General features: G+C 44.9%; 1 protein-coding gene and 1 long non-coding RNA gene across 8 annotated transcripts in view; one reads left to right on the forward strand and one right to left on the reverse strand.

Moving 5' to 3' along the window:
- LOC147757548 (uncharacterized) overlaps positions 1-16,415 on the reverse strand; it is a 145,123-nt gene that overhangs the window by 94,721 nt on the left and 33,987 nt on the right. Inside the window, exon 1 of one of the 7 annotated variants that reach the window (XR_015321908.1) lies at positions 15,026-16,392. The exons of 4 other annotated variants lie outside the window; for them this stretch is intronic. The gene's annotated coding sequence lies outside the window, so the exon portion shown is untranslated. Of the gene's footprint in view, positions 1-15,025; positions 16,393-16,415 lie in introns of those variants that run through there. 2 more of the 7 variants (XR_015321907.1, XR_015321910.1) reach the window with 2 other exon arrangements.
- Positions 2,798-9,148, forward strand: LOC147757550 (uncharacterized). Its single transcript, XR_015321915.1, has 2 exons — positions 2,798-4,067; positions 8,883-9,148. It is a non-coding gene; the product is annotated as an uncharacterized LOC147757550 (long non-coding RNA).

Below are 16,415 nucleotides of genomic sequence, written 5' to 3' on the forward strand. Positions count from 1 at the left end.
CATGCCTTCCTTCTCAACCCGCCGTTAGTAGCGTCATTTTGAGCTTCAGCAGCAACATCATCCGCCATCGCCCCATTTTTTCACTCAGACGCAGTCGCGTGTCGGCGCTCAGATACAAAGAAATTGTTGATGTTACCCACCGCGCGAACGTATCGACCGGTCGAACGAACGAGACAAACTGCAGCAGCAGCAGCAGCAGCAGTAGCAGCAGCAGCAGCAGTGACGATGACGCAGACAACGACGGTCGAATGGCCGCATATCGGTATAGACGGTAGCAACAGCAGCGGTAGCACCAATAGTAGCTATCTGATCCGAGCTATATAGGGCGATAGATAAAGAAGTCTGATCGAAGATCAAGCCGGCATCGTCTAGCCTGATGTTGCAGGTGGCTAGCAAGCTCGAGACAGAGCGTACTCACTCACAAGATATATAAAAGGTTAGATCTATAGGGCATGCAGAATACGCCTGGTCGTGGTTGCTTGCAAATGTCGTAGACGGTTATCGGTGAGCGAGGGACGCTCGGGTAGCAGCACCAATAACTCCACAGGTTGACAATTATAGGCCCAGTTATGATGGCTGACATTAGCCGCAGACTAGGCAGTTACAATACAAGTGCCTTTATAAGAAGCAATAGCTCGAATGAACCAATACATAACACAGTAATTTCCGCTGCGATGCCGTAACAAACGAGTATTAAATAAGGTTTAGCATATCAAATATGCACAAGCTTTCTACATATTTGTGGCATATATATACTTACATACAGTTATAACTACATTTCTAAGAAACGCATAGTGTTTTAAGAACAACCGTAATTTTTACATTATTACGCCCATATAATTATATAATGCACGACATAATGTAATATATACGTATTGAGAGTGAGATGTCTATCGAATCTTAATGATCAGGCTATTTGTCGGAATACGAGCTTTCCTTTGCTACTTTCAGTGAATATATATTACTGCCACAAAATTGTTCTACCGAAAGCCGGTCGAAATACAAAGATCGTCGAGTAATTTTATTAATAAAATTATGCACTAATGATTCTTCTTTCTTAATGTTGGGCTGGCGGAGGCCCAAGCCCAGACCTAGATAGATGGGAAGCAAATGTCTCATAGCTTTATATATAGTACAGTATTAGTGCTGGTTTTTACTGCAGTATTTCGGTACGTGCGGCTAAAAGTTTCACGGTTTCCGTTATAGACGATGGTACGGGAAACAGCCAAGGGTCAGTTGGTACGGAATGATGCTCGACTATTTTCTATTGGGTGTGTACAGGGCTATATCCGATTGATTGCAAAATGCGACGACTGGGTAGGCCGCATCAGGCTGTAACAATAGCAGCAGCGTCAGTTGTTGTGGTCAGAGTCTTGCTATCGCTGTAGAAAAATGCTAGCTGACGTCAAAAGTTCAGTGGTGCCCACCAGGCAAAGCCAAATCGGTAATGTTCGATCGATTAAATTGTGTCCGGCTCGGATTACTGGAGCTCAGTGACGTTTGGGCTTCACTCACTGGTGGCGTTAGCCGTATTAGTTGCGATTTGGGTACCGTTCAGGTTCACGCGGTACCGAAGTGTTTTGTAGAGACATGTGCATACATGAATATATCGTGGCATCATAGGACCTAATAGGATAACGACAGGAACCCTGCACTTTTTGAAGCATTATCTACAACTGCTTTTGATATCGCGAGCCAATATTACGCATCTCCAACACACAGCAACAAGCTCTAATAACAAGCTGCAAAAAACCGGTTCACAAGATTAAGACAGAGCGAGGCGCGACAGATACAGAGAAAGGGGGAACGAAGAAACAAGAGAGAGAGAGAGAGAGAGAGAGAGATGGAGGAGCGACGCTATCGAAGGTGGCGAGGTACGATTTGCGTTTGTCAGTTGGACAAACGTGCACGTACACTCATACGTACAAATACACACCAAGCGCAAACACGCGTGTACAAGCATTACATAAGATTTTATCGTACATCAGAACAGAGCAAACCCAAGTAGTGCTACGGTATCGATATGGTACCCACTTCGTTCGCTAAATCTTTCTGCGTTCTGTTATGATACGCAATTATGAAGTTAAGCACGATGGTGAAATTGAGTGGCTACGAGCTAAATTGTGGGGCGCGCTGGGCCGTTAATGTTGCTGCCCCAAGTAACAGGCTTAATTGTCGATGAAACAAAATATCTTTTGCAGCGCCTGAAACTTCTTAGCATCAATATTTACTCCAACTGCTTACTGCCTGTAGCTTCACAAGAGCATTTGTCTAATGGATTTGTTATAGTCGAATTATTTTATACAAGCGCCAAACCAGTAGGACAGCCACGAAGCCAGGCCATTCTCATCACAAGGGGGAACAAACAGAGAAGGGAACTAGCTGGTCCATTCTTCAAAAAGTTAGCGAACTCCTAGCAGAATTATCGACATTTAGTGCCACTCTGTGAAGTCAGGGGCGGACTACAGCCCGAGCGATTGACCGATGCTGATATAGAGAAGTCTTTATGACTGGCACTGCAGTGGACGGGTCGCGCTGCGCGAAGCACTACTTGACGCTCTGGTGAAAAGACCACACCAATGGAGCACAGGCACGCCCGGCCACTGCTGCTGTTGGCCTGGAAGCGCGCCAAAAGGGACATTCACATCAGCTGTCCAGAGCTGACGGAGTGGCCTCTGCCGGTTATGCAGTCACTGACAGTGACTGAATTAGAAATAGCAGTGATGCGGTGGAAATGGCAGCGGCTGTCGTCACCAAGAAGGAGCGAAGGGAAGCGCCAACTTCAGTTGCTGTCGAGTCCGCTCAGTCGGCGCTGGATCGAGTGATTGCCGATCTGTCGAGTGGCGATGCCAATGCGTCGAATCACCACTGTGTCAGTCCTGCTCGATCTCAAAGACGATGACAGCGGCGGCGCTTACCACCAGCAGTACGCTAATTCGCGAGCGCGTTCCTGCAACGACTACAGCTACCCGCAATGGCAGCAGCATCGAGCAGCGAAATAGAGAACGATAAATTGAAAAAACAGGTCCTGGTTCTAATGTTGCTGCATAGCTACACGGCCGCGGCACTATCAGCGGTGGCGGCAGCAGCATCGCCACCCCGTAGCCAGTCGAACTCAGCCAATGCTAGCGCCAGCACTCATAGAAGAACTCTGTTGCGTTGCTGTTCACGCTGAAATACCATTATGCATTTCTTTCAGCCTGATCTTGCTCTCCCCAGTCTCGTGCCTGTCGCTGCCTCGATGGCCGAAATAGAATGGTCGTTGCCACCATCGCTGCTCGAGTATGCTGTGGTTGTGGTAATCGTCACAGCTTGGCCGAGTGTTGTGATACGAACGGCACAGAGAGTGGCGCTGCTGCAGGAGAGAATGGCCGATGGATGCTCCAGATGATGCCGCCGCCGCCGCTGCCGCTGCCGCTGCCGCTGCCGCCGCCGCCGCCGCCGCCGCTGTTGTACTTTGCAGCTGGAAAAGCTACGAAGAGCAGACAGCAGCGACACCATTAGAGTGACTAATCGTATTAGGCTAAATAAGCAAAACGTCGGAGCCGGACAGCAACTGCAGCTATCGATATGCGGCTCCAGAGTTGTTTACTGGATAGTACTGACTGATAGGACGCCGCCTACAACACAACAAAACAGACACTGGCACGACGCCAGGCAGTATGCGGTGCACGGTCAATGTATAGGCGGCTCTACGGTGATGGCTACACAAAGCTGAAAAGATACGTATGCGCGGAATTACAGGCTAACAACTAAATAGATGCAAACGCAGCGGCACGTTGAGCATGCATAATACGTTGCTTGTACTATGTACACGTCAAATTGAAATTCGCGGTACTATCTATTGTTTCATACAGTATATAGTCATATCAAACGGCTAGCGATCATGTGGTGGACGAATGATGGTAGTTCACGAAATCATTACAATTAACCGTTGCTGCTGTTGTTATTGTTTGATAAATGATTGATGTTCGGTTTCAAAGATGAATCTTTTTCAACAGCGTTTAATGTACTTCCATGAACATCAGTGGGAAGATACTCAAGCGAACGGATACTACAGTGTTCAGGTAGCACCTCCTAATAACTACTTCTTGTGTTCGCGCAGTTATCGTTCGTATACTTACGTTTGTTTCAGTTTTAACTTGTCTTTGTGCTCTCTGACCCAAACATGATCGAGTGACCGTTAGCGATTTCTGCTTACCGTCTTTGCCGCCGATGGTCTACGTCTGGCCGTTCTCTGGCTCAATTACAACACGACCATATTCTAGAGACCCAGACAATAGCAGAACCGCTGCATGGGACGTGGTCAGGGTTCTTGTCGTGGCCAAGCTTCTTTCTCAATGATAACATAACGATAAAGCACTACCTGGCCAGAGTTTAGCGTACTGCGATTCGTTGCACAGCGAAGTCCAGCCGCTAATTGGCTGGTGCAGTAGCTGGCTAGATGGGACACCCTTTACCGGCATCGTGCCGATGACGGATTGCCGCTTTTAGGCTCCGTTGTTTTATCAATTCAACGACGGACGATGTAATAATATCAACGGTAACGCGGACGCGGCAGGCGGCGTCGTCATCGAACTGCTTTATGTGCCAACTTCTCGATTGGGTAACATTGATAATGATGTTTATATAATACACTATGACATCTACATTGACGTTGAATAAGCATGCCAGAGAAGACGCCATCCAGCCAGTCGAATCTTCTATGCGCGTTGCTCCATGTACGTAGAACGTCGACGTTTGTGTGCATATGTTGGCCCCTGACCGCTTTGAACCTGCAAACACTTTTATGGACGCTATTAATACGTTCTCTCAAACCGGTACGGCAAGCAATAGGGTGTGGCTTAATGCCACCGAAAGGAAGAGAGGGCAAAATCAGAATAAGTGAATCATTGCTTAGTTTGCTCAACTAATCCTGTTACAACACTGTGTTAATTAGTATTAATGATGTCTGGACTTCGCTCCGGGATAGTTGGCCTGTTGCAGGACAGAGATACGGGGTGAGCAATTCGAATAGACTAATCCGAATAACTAGTAGCGCTCCAATAGAAGCTCTGTAGATTTTGCCGAAAGACCATTCCAGGGATCTAGAGGAAAGGAGACAGCGTACCGAGAACGTGTCAGCGCAAAGAGAATCGACACGAACAGCTTATGACGGCTTAGAGGTGGCCTTCTGCAAAAGAATAGGCAAACACATTGTGGATGGTTGATATCCTAACCTTAGTAGTTATTGATTGCTGGCGTTCAAAGCGATGATTTTTGAGTAACGTCGAGTTTCACACATTAGCAAGCTCCCTATGAACTGAATGAGTCTATCAATGAAAATGACAAATCTACATTAGACACAGCTGTGTTTTGCAAGGTACATCTCCTCTAACTATACACAAGCAGACACTGCAGCTTGCGGATGCACTAGAAGCATCTGGGTGTTTGAATTTGTTTTTCCCATTTTTGATCGACCAACATACGGTAATAAACGCCTGTCAGTCTCACGGCTATAGCAACAACAGAAATAAAATCATGGTAGTTTCTTCACTTACTGAATCATCACTTTAGAAACCGTGTGTATTTTATCGTATCAAATCACTCGATAAGGTACAACGAATTATAGTAGTGGACGCGTACAAACAGGGCGTTCGCGACCTTCCCCATTGTCTCCCTCCCTGTGCCATATAGCCCATCATCTTCGATGCATTTTCCAAGTTTACTTTCGGCAGGCACGCCGATCGCTTAATTCGACTAATCTCGACCGCAGTTCTCGTCTAAATGTGCTTTTCTCCACATAAGTCTAATGCAGGGAGCACACACGCACCCGAACGACGAAGCCGGGGGGGCACGTGTGGCTCAAGTGTTTTGGGATGACAGCGCCTTTGTCTGAGAAGGACGCTTGATGATATCTTCAGCGCGTATAAAGCAGCGGCCTCTGGTGAGATGAAGACCAGGCTTCGATGGCAAACGAGAAGTAGCCCTGCGTCATGGACATACCATATATCTATATGGACAAAGATACGGAGGGCAAGCAAGGGAGAACTAGAAGCCAACGAAAGAAAAGGAAAGGGGCAAAAACGCCCTTAGAAAACAGCTACGTTCATCATCGAGATCATTAAGAAGGGGACTGCGCTGCATAGCTGCAGCTGGGTGGCGTAATGTGACATAATCGAGCGAAGTGAATTCTATCGGTCGCCACTTGTAGTAACAGCAATGGCAGCATTATCTCTAGTCTGTGTTTGTATGCGTGTCCTGGTCAGTCGCTCAGCGTTATGAGGATGTTGCTGGTGTGACTGTGTCAATAACGACTACTTCTGTACAAAGCGGGCAAGGAGAGCAGTGGAAAGAAAAACGCAAAATGCAGCGGCAAAAAGGACCTCGTCCATTGAATGCCGATGAGAACAGCTTCAGCTTCTCATTCTATCATACTGCTGCTGCTGCTGATGTTCCTCAATGGTATTGGTTTGCTCTTCTGGTTTCTGCTGCAGCCACCACCACTGTTGCCGCTGGAAGACGAAAGTTAATACCGACACCCGGACGTCACCATGCCGAAAGCTGACAGATTGCTGGGCACCAGCCCGGCTTATTCCCTGCCATTGCTACTCCTATTACTACTGCTGAAGCTGCTGCGGTTACTATCGTTATCAAGCAGGCAGTATAGCCGCGTAGGAAAAACCAGCATCAAGCGTTTGACTCGTGTGGAAATCGATCAACATTCCGGGGCTGAGGCTCGTCGCGCCCAAGAAATAAGTAGAACCAGTAACTCAGTGGCGTTCTAAAAGGGTTTCGACTCGGCTATCTAATGTCTTCTTTTCCTGCTCCTTCTTCTTGAGCAAAATGCGGAGCGATAGTAGGGGAAGCAGCGGCGGCGGCGGCGGCGGCGGCGGCGGCAGCGGCGGCAGCGACGACAGGCATGAACATTAATGGTAACCAACCTCCACCCATCTCCGTGCCATGTTGTACCTTCTCACATAGTCCGTTCCTATAAAACCCCTGCCATGCCAGCCAGGAGCAGCTAAGGAAAGTAAAAATATCAACCAACTACCAGCAATACCATGGAGTTGGGCGAGCTGCCCTAACCGATTATAGTAGCCATTTGAACTATTTCATCAAAATTTTCTAAACGTTTTTAGCCAGTTACATTAAAAAGGCAAAGAATTAGAAGAAAGAATATTCAAAAGGGTATAAGTCATGCTGTGATCGGTATGCTACGTATACTAGCATGTCGTTGTGAAGTCGACAAAGAATGACACTATTTTCATAGGAATGGACCCATCTTGATTATTTTTTTATTGTTACACTAGATTGAAATTTCCCTTAGAGTCACAAGAACATGTGGGTGTGTTACCCCTTTTTTGCGTCTATTAGGCTATTTAGGAGAAGTTTTTAGATCAAACCCATATGCGTGTTTTGAGTAGGTCGTCGCTTGGGTTTCCTTGGAAAGCTGAGATTCGGAGTTCTCCAACGTTGGTCAATTTTTTCTTAATAAAATGCACGCATTGAAACTTTACGATACCTTTAATATGAGCTTTTTAGTTATGCAGCGAGAAAAGGTAATGACATGTGTCTTTTTTGGCTTGGCTATTTTTATTGTCTTTATGTCTATCTGTGTACGTTTTATGTATACTTATAATATATATATGTACACGATAACTGTCCATGTATTTACCCTATAAAGCTGTGCGATTTGACCGTGCCATATATATCCGACTAGCCATTGTTTCCCTGATAAGCTCTAAGACACCGATGGCGTGGCAAAGATCCACACCATTGTACATTATCAAACCAATGTATAGCATGAAAGCTACAAATTAGGCAACTAGAAAAACGAGTTTATAACAACAATGTAATAATATTACAGTACCTGATCTTGAGCTTTCGAAACAAAGTTCAAAATGGCGTACCTATATTGTTGTCAAATAACGAGATCTTCTTAAGTAGCTTCTTCTCGAAGCTACTGAATAACAATTATCCACTGTGAAGACTCGTAGTAGCATATGCGTCGGATATCCATGAAACCGAGCGCACCTGTGCTCGCGGTCGGATCTACTGTTATTGGCTTCTCGGCACAGGATTCGTTGACTACTCTGAAGCTGAAGTTCTTTGAGCCTGCACTCACTGCCAATTTAATCTTCCGATGTCTGAAATACTGACGTCGATCAGCCCTGAGAGCACATAATAGGCAACTGAGACTTTTTAGTTTAGATGTTCCTGTTCCACGAGAGCTCGTCAACTTATGTCAACTTTATCCCGGAGTATTTAGCGAATGAATGGCTTCGTGTTTGTTGATTGTACGCGCGATCTCCGTGCTTAATAAGCGGCAGCTGAGAGCCCTACAGTTGAAAAATGTAGGCCCACGGTGGAGGTAGTATCGATTTCAATTCTACTCTAACCTCACATCTCATTCAAGCTGGAAGTCTGTCTGTTCGCCAGAGTAGATCTATTTGCGTAAGTGTAACTCAATCGCCCTATCTCTGACGCCGCCCGTCAATGAAAATGATGTGTGTCACTTATCACTGTAGAAAAAGGTCCCATGGAGCGCATACGGAAACATAATGCAGGTTTCAAATTATCCGGCCTCGTGCTTTTTTTCTGGTCTTGTTACACTTATAGACGTGGCGAAAATACAAAGTTGCAGAAGTAGACTGGAGGACTTCTAACGACAGGAACCCCATAACGGATCTGGAACCATGCTTCGAGCTGTTTCAAATGACCTCGTTTTGCCACTCGTAGTGGTGTTCTAAGATGCTTTCTTCATAGGTCAAAGCTTTAGACGCCTAGATATATATACATAAAGTTCTATGTTCAGATAACGCGGGAAATACGTAGCGTTGCTTTTCTTAAAATATATTTCTTTACTATTTAATTTAAAATATTTGACTTATATTTTACAGGTTCCTGTTTGTTTTTCGATACAACCCAAAGGTGTTAATGCTGATTCAACCAACACAATGGAGGCTTTGACGTGAAGACGTGAGGTTTAGATCAAAACGATGATTGGTTCCATAGTTCAACATGCTTGCGTGGATCATATTGTTATTAAAACCGTATTGTCTTCAATTGTTATTAAAGTGATAATAATAATATTAACCAGCATGTGATTCTATATATTTTGTATATAATCAAAGCTAATAAATGCCTATCGGTCTAGCTACACAAATGGCCTTTTTGTATAGCTGCCTAATGTCCTGGGACCGGTCGAAGTTAGAAAACCGTTAGCTGGCGCGCTGTTAGACGCCTGATATTGAACAGGCATTGGCCGAACAGACTAGAACTAAGCGAGTCCGTATGTACCTAACGTACACTTCGCGTATGATTTTTTTCGATCAGTCCCTGGGTATTTCGAAGGACACTGGCAGTTGATAATTTCTCTAGCTTTCTTTAACTCTTTTTCACTAGAACGTAGTGTGAGAAGAAACGATGTATGTGACTCGTATGTAACTCTGCAGCCGGCAGCAGCTGCCGGCGTCACAGGTTGTCTACGAGTGGACAAAGCTAACGACGGCGAGGCGACCGTGAATCCGTTTAAGTCGACGCTGTTCCTGATTTTCAGTTATTGTTTTTAGCTTGACAGTCTTTTTTTATGCGTTTTCAGCGTTTTGAGAATACTCTCTGTACCGTCGCTTTCATTCCGCTTTTGTGTTTGAATAGCGCTTCTCCCGCGAAATTTAACAGTAGGGTCGCTTGTAAGCGTAGCTTTCTTTATTTTTCGTTTCTCGTCTTTAAAATCGCAGCTCTGAATTTCAGTATCTTTTACGGTTCTATGACCATTGATTGATAACTTTGATCTGTCATGTTGGTCGCACTTCACTGGCCACTGACCGCCGGTCGTCGCCTGCCGAAGGCTTCTGCACACAGCGGTACCTGGCGGTGATGGCGGTAGTAAGGCTTGATACACAACCACAGGCATAACGAACACACAGAAACAGGTAGCGCATAATACAGACATCAGATATCATGAATCAGCACACGCACATACACAAAAGGCCTCTGGCGCCACCTTACTGCAACCTCCGCTATAGCAGCCGCCTACATAAGCTTTATTTGCGCGTTTAAATTTTCTTCCAGCGTCTTCCACACCCTCCTTCGAGCGTTTTTCCCTTGTTAGAAGTGACTGTTTTCTTTTGCTCTCGCGTCCGCTTGCGAAGTGCTCCAACTTTCTGTCTGGCTGTTATGTTTCTGTCGGAGACGAACGACGTCGGGGACTCTTTCGAACTGTGACTGCTGCTGCTGCTGCTGCTGGGTAGTTGGTGGCAATTTTTTTGCTTTCAAAACAGTGCCCCCGCCTGTTCGCTACTGATTATCGACGACAACAACAACATCGACATGACCAGCGCGTCACATGTACACTTATCTTTCTGTAAGCCGATGTGACCGTGTAGCTGCTCGTTGTTGAGCCGTCGCGATCGCTCGTTCTAGCAAATCTGAACCACATCAGGAGAACTATCGGACTATAGGGACGCAAATTCTGGTGCGAGCTTGGAGATTACAACTAAAGAAGAAGAGAAGATGAGGGAGTACGGCAGCTAGAACGGCACGAAATTCATTAGGTGACTTTGATGATAGTCGCGGTGATGACAGTCTGTCGAATTGTCTCAGCCGTTGTGGCAGTCGGATCAGAATCGTAACCACCCTGCGATTATCCAATTGAATTACCGAACGATGATCACTCTCTTCATGGTCACCGCCACCTCTTTCGGCCCACCCATCGTAACAACTGGATCTGGCATTGCTCCTACTTCTGCTGATGTCACACTATTCCGGCAGATGGAAGGCAGATGCAACACAGAAATGATAGACGATACGTTCATGAAGGTTGGGCAAACATCAGAAACGGGCGTCAGCGACGATAACACACATACAACAATCGAGGCTACCGCAATTGCAATAACCATTACTACCATCATGCCGCCGCCGCCGAGGACGACGACGACGATAGTAGCAGAAATAGCACTAGCTGTTGAAGCCGCGACTAAACAAATATCCTACAGGAATGAAGATAGCAGAAACAGTTTCGAGCCTGGCCTCCAACCAGCTTGAAATGCATCATACCTACCTACCTATGCGCATTGTCATAGTTTGGCATTTTCTAAGCTTATCGACGTTTTCATACGTCGTTTCCACCTGCTAATGTTTCTACATGATCGTCTCTATGAGTCTCTCTCTAGCGTTTCTCTTTGTTCGCCCATGCGGCGTTCTGTACGCTTCGAGCGAATGCCGATAAAAAAACATTCGTCGCTCACGCCCGGACTCGGCAACGTATCGAAACCGAAGGAGAAAGATGGCTCAAGTAGGCCATGGAACGAGCGAAGAGATTTGGCGTAGCAACGTTGGCGACGGACGCCAATGTCATCTCTGGGCACTGGCACTGTTACGTGGCACCAGGTAGTATTAGCTCTACTTGTGACACTCCCAGTAGTACCAGTCAGGAGTAATGTTGCTAGCGACAACAGCTGCTGCGGCGTTAACAGAAAAAAAGGGGTTCTAGCCAGCGTAAAGGGTCGTCGCTAGTACCACTCATGGTCCTGCCAAAAGATGACGCTAGCGACGTCACTGCTGCTATTCATGTAGTGGTGATAATGATGATGATGATGATGTGTTTGGGCTTCCGTTGTTACTGCTGCTTCTGCAGATGCTGTTTTTAGTGTGGCTCACATCGCCGTGGCTGGCGCGGCGGTTGGTGTTGACGATGGTGCCAAACGCGAAGTCGGCACAGTCCTAAAGTCGACCTGGCGGCGACCAACGGTCGACTGCACCCGCGGTGACCGGTAGCGGCAAATGATCAGGGTCCGACACGTGGCGCGCTGGTCCGGCCACGTTAAGCTATGTCTAGATGCTGTTTTGACGCTGCGGCGTCGGGCTGCCGCGCGTACGACCAGGTTTGCCAACAGTGAGTCGAGGCTCTAGCTAGAGAGGTGAGAAACAAAGTGAATAGGCCACAACTACTAACGACTGAACACCAAGACAAAGAAAGCAGATTTCGTGGGGAACAGTGAGAGAAACAACGGGCTCAGCGCAGCGTGTAATTTGTTATGACATTCATGCCAAAGACTTCCGCAGAGAGGTAATACTGCTGTTTTCGCAGCAATAGTAACAGCAAAACTGTTCTCTGCTGAAAGTAGCACAGGCATGGAAACGAACTACAGGCGGAAAAGATAGTAACGATGAGTACCGAGAAGCAACAATGGCTTGCTACAAGTAGAAGTGAACATATACCAAAGGGAAAGGATCACTTGAAAAAAACGAAGATCATTTGGTTGTTTGCTTCGTTGTTTAGTGAAACCCAAACGAAAGCAAGAAAGGACCACGAAGTGCCTTCACTGATGATTCTACTACTGCTGTTCCTGATTGTGATGAAGATCAGCTGGTGCGCGTCGTCGGCACGCTCAGTGGCTTGCTACCTTTGCTTCCCCAGTTCCTTGCGAAAAGGGGAGCTGCCTCTGCTGCCTACACTTATGGGAACTACTATAATGCATGCATGACACCATATGCCGTGACTGCTACTATCATGGTAACTATCGCGTACTGCTCATCTCGGACAGATACGAAAAGGCGTACAGGCCACACGTGCTCACAGATAGTACGGCCCGCATGCGTACCACAGGTACGCCTCCAACAACATGTAACTGTTGTTACATATTATCGGAGCGCCCCCAAATATGCTCTAGCGCGGCGCTCCTGGAGCGTATCAGAACACTTCACAGGCAGCACGTGTGACAGTCCGTGTAGAGTACGCGAGAAGGACCCATATGAAGGGTTCATCGTGCGCAATGGTGTCGACAAGTTCTAGTAAGTAGCACGTTACAAAACAAGTTGAACGTACGCATGTATGCAGATCGATCAGTTGTACTCGTCGCCAGACGATGACTATTAAACAGTAACTCATCGAAAAAATATGTGTCGAGTAGCACATATAACAGTGGCTGGCGAATGATACAAGGTTGAGAGTATCAACGGTCTGAAGCAACTGATTTTCCCAAGCATCATTATGTACTCTATCGGTGTTAAGATTTCGTTTATGATACTTCCACCAACTATTTCAAGCTGTAGGCTTGGTTTGCTTATCAGCAGTAGCAGCTAAAGCTACATGAAATCTGCAAGCGGCCTCTGGAAAATTTCGTGTACTAACGTATTCCTTGTGGACCTGTGTGTCAGTCTTTTTATAACAACGATAATGAATAAAGGAGTTGGGGCTAACTACGTAGTTTGGCGGCCGGCTGGGGCAATCGCGAGAGGGCTCCCCTGAAAAAAGCAACCCGAAAAAGCACCCTATTGGGTTCGCAGGCTCCTATTCGTTGTGCGATATGAGACTGAACCCATTGCAGATGCCCGCCTAACAATGAAGCCCATGCTAACGGTAAGTATCCTGGATGGCCCATGGGGAGCGAGCATATTAGGGCCCATAGAGGCCATCTCTAACAAACGAAACAGTCTACGAAAGAGGGTGCGCTACACGCAGCAGAAACAAAAAGCAAGTTACGCCTCTAAATACTGCTACCTAAATGGGTGGATATTTTTCCAATACACCGTTGAGTATGCACGACACAACGAGTTAATGACAAACTGTGGATTCCATATCATTCATACGACGAGTTTCAGTGTAGAAAGACCTAGGCGTACCGCGCTAAAATCTAGAAAATTCACTTTTGTTGAATGAACAATAAAAACTAAGTGAACAGAGGAATTCTCTCCGGAAACGTAGCCCGAGGAAACTTGTTTGGGTTTTAACAACTTTTTTGTATGCTGGAATTCTGTTCTTTTCTTCCTTCTGGAAACATAAGTGAACCTACACCATATTTTTAGACTTATTTTGGTGAAATTTAGGTTTTGTATTCTGTAACTAATGTATGCCATTCCTAACGACTAGTCCTAAAGCTGCCTATCATTAACGTCTTATTATCTGTTAGACATGTTATCAAACTTTTGTGTTCGGATAAAATATATATTTAAAATAGGTAAATTTATGAATGAAAATTGAATTTTTCTAAAGAATTCTCTGGCCAACTTCTAGGATGCCTCTATTGCAAATTTTCGTGGGGTTCTGTCAAATTCTCGGAACTACTAAGAACATTCAGAAAATAGATAAACGATTCAAAGTCAGCAAAAATAAAACCCTTTACTCAGACAGACCTGTCTTATGATATATACAAATTGCGCCGAACTTAATATTTCCTAAGTCAATAGCATTATCGTTCATAGTTCCTCAACCAGAATTTCATATATCTGATTCATCAGTGCCCCTAAAGGGTAAAGCAGATCTGTCCGGATCTTTGCCACGGTCTAAAGATCTCGGGACACCTGTATTCATAGGCTTCTATCTAAAAATCTACCTAGCTTTAGTATTACCTGGTATTTCACCACGAATTGTTTCCTCCGCATATGAATTTCCATTTCTCTTTATCCATATTTTACTGTTTGAAATACAGGATTCAAACCTACCGTTAAGTAGTACACACATTCTGTATGCCATATTCGATACCTCTATGTCGGCTTGGATATCCATTTGGCAAACGTCCTCGTTTCATTGTATGCAATAATTACAAAAATTCGAATTTCCAGCTTTTATAGCTCTATAAAAATACGAAAATATTACAATCCCAGAAAACATAATTCTCATTGAGTGGACAGAGGAGGAGGCCGCGCTCATTAACTAGATTCTAATTTAAGAAATGCCCACGCACAACTAAACACAGGAACGACAAGAGCTTCGCACAGCAGGATGGTCATCATCTGTTGTGGAAGACGCTAACCAGTGGCCAACGTCAAGCGGTAAAAATCCGTCATCCAAATCTCCATGTATATATCGAGTACTCTATATATATATAGAGTAATTATTTTGTTTTGATCACTCATGCAGAACTCTGTTAATATGACACACTGTGCAGTATGACACCCTCAATATGAGTACTCATGCTAATAATATTAATAGGTAAACTCCCGTGTTATCGTTATGATCGCATACATTTTCATGCAGATTAAAGTATAAGAACTAATCAGGCCTTTTCTAAGCTTGATTTGTTATGAAAGCGGATCTTACCCGTGAGCAGGGTCAATATAATGTCTCCATTGGGACATTTTGCGGGTCTAAATTAGCTCGTACTAAAAATCTTTCGGGTTTTCCGTCCGGCATAGCTGTTAGCTATTCCATGAGACGACTGGTAGCAGTATTCGAACCTACACCTGTTCGAAAGATTAGGACGCGTAGATTGGCCATGACGCTATCACGGGAACCAGTTAGAACAATGTAATAACAACAACAACTTCGAATGCGAGTCTCATTGCTGCGTTTCTTGTGCATAATATACCATATTATATCATTCAAGATATCAGTCAACGATTTAACGAGATGGTTCTAGCACTGTAGGGGTTCTCGTCAACAAGATATTTAGCTGTTCAGCTCTTAAATTATGTTTCACCAGTTTGGAGGCAACACCCTTACTCATATACCACTTAATGACGCAAAACAATTTTCGCACAGATGATACATCAGCGCAGACGACACTGGCGGCCGCCGCCTTGGTGCTTGTGGTCGCTGCTGCGTCACTGTTTTTTAAACGCATAAAATGAGAAAGAAGTTGCTGCGGTCAGCTTACGACCCACCAAATTAACATTAAGTTCTAAGGCAAAGAGCAAACATTCGATACATATTCTACAATCGAGTCCGTCTTCTGCGCACCTCTTCCTAGCAACTACAACAGCCCAGAAAGAACCGCTCAACTCCTGCACTCTAAGGAATCCGCAGGCTCCCTTGCCCTTCATCTAACTAATCTGATTCTTTAACAGTACCATAGCAGACCTGAACGGCTATTCCGCTGCAGTTATCCTGCCCCATTTAACCATTTTGCCCTAATATGAGTGTTACACCTAATACCAGAAGTAGTTCGATCGCAGACTTATATCCTTGTTTGATATATTACTTTTACAGATATCTGGCTGCAGTAATCATATCCTATTAAATTTTGTCTGATCCATACGTTTGCCCCGAATCTATCGACTGGTATTATGAACAGCCCCTCTTACAACGAACACCATGTTATACTTTCACCATTCAAATGACATTTTTAATTCAAAAACGGAAAATTAGGTACAAGAACATGCATTTCGACCCGTTGATTGATTATTAATACCAAGACCGATACTTTTACATAGATTTTCATGTTTTTCTAAAGTGTAGGTTTTTTTCGAGCTCGTAAAGATTAGTGTATTAATTTAAAAAATAATTAGCGCTAACAAAATGGAACCTTCCATACCTACATGTTTTCGATATTCTAATATTTCTTCCAGAAAACCTCTCACAGAATATTTTTGAGAATTACAAAAATATTGATAATATATAGTAGCTTCGACCTCCCATCGATTTTACCAGAAAATCGCTCAAAAAAGCATCTAAAATTACCTTTAAACGAATCTTCACCGTATATATATAT

This window comes from Varroa destructor, unplaced genomic scaffold, assembly GCF_002443255.2.
Source record: "Varroa destructor unplaced genomic scaffold, Vdes_3.0 BEIS01000002.1, whole genome shotgun sequence".
NCBI lineage: Eukaryota > Metazoa > Arthropoda > Arachnida > Mesostigmata > Varroidae > Varroa > Varroa destructor.